This window comes from Macaca mulatta, chromosome 3 (assembly GCF_049350105.2).
Source record: "Macaca mulatta isolate MMU2019108-1 chromosome 3, T2T-MMU8v2.0, whole genome shotgun sequence".
Classification (NCBI taxonomy): domain Eukaryota; kingdom Metazoa; phylum Chordata; class Mammalia; order Primates; family Cercopithecidae; genus Macaca; species Macaca mulatta.
This window is the reverse complement of record NC_133408.1, coordinates 5,338,629-5,347,637: the sequence shown is the minus strand read 5'-3', so window position 1 is coordinate 5,347,637 and position 9,009 is coordinate 5,338,629. Positions and strand designations below refer to the sequence as shown.

The following is a 9,009-nucleotide window of genomic DNA, read 5'->3' as shown; positions in this document are numbered from 1 at the left end:
GCTCACGTCTGAAAGTATTTTTCCTCAATGAACTTAGAATTATAACATGGCCTTAGTTTTCAATCCACGATACTAATTTTGTTGATTGTAATTGTCATTCATACAGAACATTTGGGGAAAGGAGTATTTTGATTTACTGGATATTCTCAGAGTCAGTAAAGAATGACAGTGGGTAATACGTGTGGATCACAGATTCCGATCAAGTAGAATCAATCACACAAGACACTGAAATGTGGCTGCTTGTGCTGGATGCTCCATTTGGGATGGTCCATCACGGGCTCACTGAGCATCCACCGAGGGCCAGTGCTGTGCTGGGCACTCTGGGGAGGCCAGGAACGCATCTCTGGTTCTTCCCAAGTCATGTCCACCAGTCGGCGTGGTGGGAGTGTCGCTCGCCCGAGAGTAGGCACAGCCCCACGGCCGCCGTTCCACTGGGCACTCTGGGAGTGGCTGCCTTTTCATGTGGGGCTTGATCTGTCCCTCTCCAGTAAACATAGACACCACGTCCTCGGGTTGGTGGTTCCTCCACTACCCAGCCTCCTGGGTTTTTCATATAACCTGTTATAAGCTATTCTGAAGTCAGCTGAGGAGCTTTCACTTGCCTTTCTTGGAAGAGCATGACATACTCAGTAAAACCAGCTGCTGAGCCCCACGACTGTGTGGCTGTTTGGATTTCAGATAAAGTCATTGACACATATTTTAAAACACTGTCTTTCAAACTTCATCTACTGTTTTCATGTAATTTTTTTTTTTTTTTTTTTTTTTTTTTTTTTTTTTTGGGACAAAGTCTTGCTCTTGTTGCCAAGGCTGGAGTGCAATGGCATGATGTCGGTTCACTACAACCTCTGCCTGCCAGGTTCAAGCACTTCTCCTGCCTCAGCCTCCCGAGTAGTTGGGATTACAGGCTCCTGCCACCACGTCCGGCTAATTTTTGTATTTTTAGTAGAGACCGGGTTTCACCATGTTGGCCAGGCTGGTCTCGAACTCCTGACCTCAGGTGATTCTCCCACCTCAGCCTCCCAAAGTGCTGGGGTTACAGGCATGAGCCGCTGCGCCTGGCCTCATGTAATCTTAATACATATGCCATGTCTGTTCGTTTGTGTTTTCTGAAATAATGAAAACTTGGTTTACTCTCATCCTACCTCCCCCATCCAAGTCTATTCTTCGACAAACACTTCCTGAGCACTCACAGTGCCCCAGGCCCTGAGCTTAGTGCTCTGGGCAAAGTGGTGAGAGAGGCAGACCAAGCCCTGCCCTCACAGAGCACACGGCCTTGTGGGGGAGGGAGACGCTGAAATCAGGTGATGAGAGACATGGTAAGTACTGAGAGTGATGACTGCATGTGTGCTGTCAGATGCCTCTCACCTGGTCCCATCATCCACCCAGCTAGCCATCTAACCATCTACCCATCCATTCACCCACCCATCTACCCATCTGTCCACCTCTCCACACATCTGTTCATCTGTCCATCCATCCATCCATCCATCCATCCATCCATCCATCCACCCATCCATCCACCCATTCACCCATCCATCCACCTGTTCATCCATCCAACCATCCATTCATCTATTCAACCATCCATCCATTCAACCATTCATTGATCCATTTATCCAACCACTCACCCATGCATCTACCCACTCATTCACCTCTCCAGCCATCCACCTCCACCCACCCACCCACTCATCCATCCACCCAACCATCTGACTGACCATCCACTCAAACATCCATCCATCCATCCATCCATCCATCCATCCATCCATCCATCCATCCATCCAAACAAGGAATGTGTATTGAGTCCCAGTTTATATACTGACATGAGGAAGACAAGAAGAATGAGACAGAGTTTTTGCCCTCAAGTATTCACAATCCATCTGAGGAAAAACCCCTGTGGATACTGTAACACATGCAGGAAATCCAAGGAGGCCACTGAAGGAAGGAAGAGAGAGAAATGGAAAAATGCAAGTCAATGCATATGGACTTGTGCACCTGTTCCCATTACTTCATTGGAAGGGCTCTGGGGCGCTGCCGTGTCAGGACTGCTATTTGAGAATATTCTCAGCATGCATATTGCTTGTAGTTTAAACCCTCCAATCCCAGACTGTTCCCACTGGCATGGCTTAAGGGATTAAATCCAAAGTGTATGGAAACAGAAGGAAGAAGGGAGAGCCCCAGGGTGGCCCTTAGATGTCTGTAGAAGTTGTTCACTGCTCTCCAGTACAGATGTCACCCCAGGGTTGTGCAGTGCACAATCTGTGAGGCCAGACATCAGGGCTTTGCAGACTCCCCGGAAGATCTCCTAACAGACTGAGTGGGCAACTCAAGTCCTCCTGTCTGTGGAAGCAGGGAGACTGACATAGACATATTCTATACACGCTTCATTATAAGCCCTCCACAAATGATTGTTCTCACTTCACGGTTGAGGAAATGGAGACAGTTTGCAACGTTTCTGAAGCCAAACAGCTGGCCGGTGAAGGAGCTGCAATTTAAACCAAGCCCATTGGGTGTAAAGTTCATGCCACCCTCTGCTTTCTGTGGGGGATGGGAAGGAGGGCCTTTGCAGATTTTAGAACTCAGAGTACCTCTGAGTTGTGGAAAGAGGGCTTAGGGGTTCCCCAAGGCCAGTGGGCTTTTGGTTCCTGGGGTTTGGGTCCCTGGAGGTTCTCATGTTCAGACACTATTGGGACCTCAATCTTCCTGGCCCAGGATCCCAAGCTGTGAATCACTGGAAAGTGGAAGATCTGATGGAAGTGCAGGGTCTGATGGAAGAGAATCTGATGGAGGAGAGGCTGATGGAGGTGAAGGCTCTGAGGGAGGAGGGTCTGATGTCGGGGGAGGGTCTGATGGAGGTGGAGAATTACTGGGGCTTTCCATGGGCCCTCTGGCCCAGGTTGCGTCTCTCCATGCTGGCCACTAGATGGCGACATTAGCCGGAGTCCACGCTGGAAACCGAGGGTCCCCTGTGTTTCCACTGCAACCACAGTCCTGGGTTCTCTTGTTTGTTCTCTTTCACTGCATTTGAGCCTCTTGCGTGTCTGAAATTGTTCTGCAGACCTGCAGGGTCCGGGCCCGGCACATGTGTGCAAAGGTGGTGTCCTGGAGGCCCTGTAAATAGCTCAGAAAGTGAAGCTGTTCTTCTTCAGAGCACTGAGTGATGGCCAAGTGCAGGATAAATGAGTCTATGTGGGGGTCACAGCACGGACGTCCAGTCTCGCATCTGGATTTCCCAAGAGTGGGAGATGTCTTTTTCCTCCTTTCCCGTTTCTGGGAGGAAAGGGGCAGACAGGTGACTAAGACAGGTGGCAGAGAGCCAGCAGCCCCAGGAGCTGGTGCTGGGGAGGCCCAGGTGAGATACCTGTGGCTCGGGAGAGGACCTGTGCATGTGGAAGGGATGCCTGCAATGCCCAGTGACACCTCTGTCTATTGTGGAGGGTGACAGAGTCCACTAAGTTAGCCACATATGCACCTAAACCAGAAGTGAGTATCCAGAACAGCCGTGCATGCCATAAGCCATCAGATAAGAGGGGCTGGACAGGGGCTCCCCAAGCCTGTCCTCGGCTGTGACGGGGTGGTTAGCAACCCTCTTTAGTTTGAGCACCTGCTTTGTCCCAGAGAGGGAGTGTTAAATGTCTGCTGTTCACCCCCGTGCCCCATCTCTGTCACTCCTGGGGAGGAAGACTGTAGATCCTCACTTGTGACACCCAGAACGCCAAAGTGGTTCTGTTACCGGATTAAAGGTCTTGACTGTGTGTCATCCAGGCTCTTTGTGCTCAACAAAAAATTGAACAAAACACACAAAGCAAAAAAGAAGGAAGCAACGAAAGACAAAGCAACAAAAGAACAGTAACGAAAGTGCAGGTACATTGAAGCTAAAGTACACTCCACAGAGTGGGAACAGGCTGGAGCAGGTAGCTCAGGAGCCCCCATTACAATGTTCTTTAAGGTTTTTATAAAGTTCAAAGACTCTGGTAACACCCCTAGGTGCCCTTTGGAAGCCTCCAATTAGTCAGACCCTATGAAGGATTGGCCTGTGACCAATCAGAAGCTGAAGTGGAAACTTCTGTCTTGTTATTACAGGAGTGAGGATGTGGCCTGTGTGCTGCCTAATCTTGCCTAGAACCGGCTGCACCTGCTGTTCTTTTGCTTCTGCCTTAACCCTTGGTCACCCTAATCCCTATTCTCCTGCCTCAGTTCTGATGGAAAGAATGTGACAGACGACCTGGAGGTTCCTAACCCAGGGAATAGCTAGAGTTTGCATCCCACAAGCTAGTGTGAGATTGTGGGAGGCTAAGAGCATGGGCTTTGCGGTTGTGAGAGTTTGGAGGTTGAATCTCAGCCCTTCTATGTGGGGCATGTTACCCAGTCTCTCTGAGTCCCTGTTTCCTCACATTTACCCCACCTGTGAAGCGAAGGTGTTGCTAGCATTGGTTAGGGAACTTTGGGCAAGAAGTAATGGAAATGTCAGCTCTAACAGGCTTTAAGGATAAAGCCAATTTATGACCCCTTGCAAGTGAGAAGTCCAGGCCAGGGTGGACCTCAGGTGTGGCTTGCTCCTGCAGCTCTCAATGGCTCAGATTTTGTCTGCCTTTTGCTCTACGTTCCATGGTGTTAGTTTAACCCAAAGCTCCCTCTTAGCTCCCGAATAACTGCGAGCAGTCATCAGGACTAATTGCTCATTTGTGTGTGTCCAGCCGAAGACAAAACAGGTCTTCCCCCAACTGCTGATTAAAAGGCTGGGTTAGGCCAGGTGCGGTGGCTCATGCCTGTAATCCCAGCACTTCGGGAGGCTAAGGCGGGCAGATCACGAGGTCAGGAGTTCCAGACCAGCCTGGCCAATTGCTGAAACCCCGTCTCTACTAATAATACAAAAATTAGCTGGGCGTGGTGGCACGCGCCTATAATCTCAGCTACTCTGGAGGCTGAGGCAGGAGAATCACCTGAACCTGGGAGGCGGCAATTGCAGTGAGCCGAGATCGTGCCATTGTACTCCAGCCTGGGCAACAGAGTGAGACGAGACTCAGTCTCAAAAAAAAAAAAAAAAAAAAAAGCTGGGGTTATGTCTTGATTGAAATGTCCTACGTGATGTCCCCAACTCCAGGCCTATCGCTCTGGCCAGGAGGATGTTGGGTGCTGCTGATGGGCTGAGGTGAGGCCTGGGCCATTTGCAATGTCAAGGTGAAAGACCTCATGCTGTTGGTTCATTAGTAAGAAGCCACGGGAAGGTGACACGCCAGGGAAAGAGACCAGCTTCTGTGTTTTGGGTTCACAGCACCCAAGCCTGCACCCAAACATGGAGAAGGGGACTTGAGTGTCTTTTGAGCGTGTCTGCATTGACATTTGCTTCTCTGACCTTGCTCCAGCTCTGGCTCAGCTCCAGGTTCCGAAGGCTTCATCTCCTAGGACGTTTTCTGGGAGCTAGGGAAAACAGGATGGCAGCGCCTGGTCGCGTAGTTCTTTGATAATGCTCTCAGTGGGCAAGCAGCGCCTTCTTACTGGCTGGTTCCTGTGAGAAGCGTTCTGATTCCCACTTAGAAGCCCTGAATGAAGGTGGGAGCCCCTGATGGTGGCAGAGGGGGGTGTGTCCAGGGTCTGGGGGCACCTGGGGTCATCTACTTGAGTCCCCTTTGAACCCTGCGTTTGGCAGCAGAGCAATGCCAAGGAGGTCACTTCCCCTCGGCGTCAAGCACCTGAGTTCATCCTCAAAGGGATCAGTGATGCTTAGGCCACACTCTCCAGGGCCTGGAGCTGCTGAGCTGCACACATGTGCGTTTCTCCATGAGGCCATCTTGGGGGACAAGTGCTGGCACCCCCACATGGTAGGACAAAGACAGAGGCCCTGAGACATTAGTAACCTGTCTCAGATCACACAGCTGAGGCCAGACCAGAGCCCAGGCTGCCCATGGTCATGTCCTAGGCACCATTTCCCATGGGCATCATTGAGTGGGAGTCTGGGCTAAACAAGACCACACTGGTTTTGATGATGGATTTTCTGCCCCTGTGCCGCATGGTAGGCCAGGGTCTCCCTCCCACCTGGCTACGCTGCACCTCCACCTTCACTCTTAGTCTCTGTAAAGAGATGTTTTGAGTGCTTGGGGCAGCGGCTGAGAATATTAAACACATAACACAGAGGCGTGCACGATGTGGGGCCCCAGTGGGCTTGGTACAGGTTGGCTCCATGCCTGCCCTGGCTCCGGGACCCTCCTCCCCAGGGTAGAGCCAGGATAGGTGGGGAGGGGGTCACTACCTGGCATGATCTGCCAGGGGCTGGGGCAGAGGGATGGAGGCCTTCCTGGCAACAGCCATGATCAGCCAGGGGATGAGCAGAGGGACGGAGCCCGGCAACAGTTCCAGGGGCTGTCCTTGGTGGGACTTCCCCTTCCCAGGACCTCCAGTTCCCGGCCACAGTGGGAGCCCTGCTCAGGGAGGCTGGCGACCTAGGGGGAAGCCAACGCTGGAGCTCTGGCTGAGGATGGAGCAGGCACTCTGTTCAACCCTCCAGGAAGCCAGGTGGCTGGGGTGGCTTCTGGCCTCCGCTGTCTGCACCCTGTGCCCTGGAGCTGCCTTGGGAAGGTTGTGGCTCCTGCAGCTCCCCCACGCCCACGCAGGCACTGGCCTCATTCGGAGCAGGTCCGCTCTTCCCCAGTGGCAGCCCCACTTTATCGGAGTCACAATGATCTGACTTCCTCCTATTGACCACACACAGCATTTCCTGGGACTGAGTCTGTGTGACCCATCAAGTCCCTCCTGGGCAATCCTCTTCCTTCCTGGAAGGTTCATTAAACTCTGAGGTTTCACAAGGGCTGGCTGCATCCCCGTGCAGGCAGACAGGACCCCACACACCCAGGCGAGCCCTCCTCAGCAGCCTGTTCATCTGCAGGGATTCTTCTGGTTCCCCCTCTGGGCAGCCCCACGGCTCAGATGCCTCAGCTTCCCAGCCACAGATCCCTCATTGCCCTCCCCTCCTTGCTGGGGAGAGGCAGGCGCTGGGCCGTCCATGGGGCATGAAACTGACAGCTACACCCTCCAAGCCCGCTGGGTCCCTCTGCCGGTGCCTCCTGTACCTGCCCCTCTGCAGTCGGGCAGGAGAGATCTGCTAGGGGAGGAGGTGGCACCGGGATCCCCGTCGCCGTCCCAGCCTCCCCGCTGTTCTGCACTGGCTCCTGGGCTTCTCCTCGGCCCTCGGTTCCGTGTCTTCCTGGCTCCGGCCTCCTGCCTGGGGCTGCCCGGAGCTTGGTTGTTCTAGGAGACTGTTGTACACAGACAACATCTTCATGGCTGCCTGAACATTTAATATATAATTTATTGAGGTTAATTTAAAAAAAAAATTAGTTTTCCTTAAGTAAACTCAATTCATGAATCTTATTTGTTTTATATTCATCTGGGAGCTTTTGGCAATCTCTTTTAGAGGGACTTTTGATTAATGTTTGACCAACTCGGTTGAAAAAAATCCTCATAAACAGTCAATTCTGTTAATTAAATTCCCTCAGACATTTACACAGAACTTACACATTTATTTGATTTTCTTTTTAAGACACTTCAGCTGCCTGACCCAAGTACTTCGGAGGACTCCGAGAAAACCACTGACACCTTTGTAAACAGGCGGCTCCCAGACTCCAGGAAACATTCCAATTCTACCGATATATCTAGTTTGTTTTGCTCACACCTTTCAACTTAGAATCACTAGTCTGTAGAGAATCGCACATTTTAAACTAGAATCAGCTATTCTGGGGAATAAACTGGAAAGTGTGTGCTGTGGGAGCCTCTAGTATGTGTCATTCTCTTACACACCGTAAACACTTTCAAACACATACATGGACTGTTCCAGAACACAGCAGAAAAGTATTAATATGATAGGCTTGATTTGCTTCATCATCTGCAAACAATGGTAAACCTTCCTGGAGTCGAAGAGCTTTCTCCACTATGGAAGCAATTTCCCGTAGCAAGAATGCGGTTACTTTCTCAAAGTGTGCGTGATTTCAGTCTGGGCTTGAGACCTGGGATCACAGGCCTTCCAGATGATTCTGTGATGCCACTGATGAGAACTCTGGAAGCTGCCCTGACACAGACCTCCACATCCTCCTGAAGGGCCAGTCTCCCAGGTGCGCCCTGGTGCAGATAAATAATTCCCTGATCCTTCCATCAGATTAGTCTGTGCCCATCACCTGGTGACTTCACCGCTGATTAGATTCAACGTTTCTGCTTGTTCTCGAGTTATTTTCAAGCTCTTCTGAACTGGAGGAGTACAACTGATTAGATTCAACTTCTCTACTTCTCCTTCAAGTTATTTTCAAGCTCTTCTGAACTGCAGGGGTACGGCTTGCACAGGCAGAGTCTCCATGTCTTTTGTGCTCTGCCCATCTAGGTGGTTCCTGTGCTGTGAAGCTGCCTGGGGCTCTGGGCTGCCCCTTGATCTGCTTCTGATTTAGCATCTGGCTCCAGCTCCTCCACTGTGGCCCTGGCCCTACCTGTGCTCCCGGAAGGAGCGTTTGGCCTATTCAAAACTAAACCCTACCACGCAGTCTGTCCACATGCGCTTAGAGAGTGTAGTACAATTGGTTGACTGTATAGGACTATGGGCTTTAGAGACCTTCATGCACGTTTGATCATCGATCCTCACAAAGGCCGTTGCAGTTGGGGGATATCCTCCCAGGTTCATAGGTGAGGAATTGATGCCAAGGCACGTTAAGGGGCCTCATGAAGCTGCATAACCAGTGCCCTTAGAACCTCGATAGCAAGAGCGGATATTGATTGGTGACGTTCTTAGGGCTAGATGCTGTGCTAAGAAGTTTACATACATGATCTCAATGACACCTCCCAAGAATACCACGGTTTGGGAACTGTTACCACCCCCATCTCACAGGTGGGCACTCAGGAGCTCACAGAGGATGAGCAACTCGGTGAGGCTGAGATTCCGGCCCAGGCACCCTGACCCCAGAGCTCGAGCTTAGCGTCTGCAGCGCTGCGTTTTCCCCTGACGTCAGCCCAGGCATCGCCGGCTGCAGTGGCTTTGGA

General features: G+C 51.5%; 1 long non-coding RNA gene across 1 annotated transcript; it reads left to right on the top strand.

The window, feature by feature from the left end:
• Positions 1 to 2,581: 2,581 nt before the first annotated feature.
• On the top strand, positions 2,582 to 7,753 carry LOC144339639 (uncharacterized). The gene is made up of 2 exons (XR_013414892.1): positions 2,582 to 2,795; positions 7,529 to 7,753. It is a non-coding gene; the product is annotated as an uncharacterized LOC144339639 (long non-coding RNA).
• The last annotated feature ends 1,256 nt before the right edge of the window (positions 7,754 to 9,009 follow it).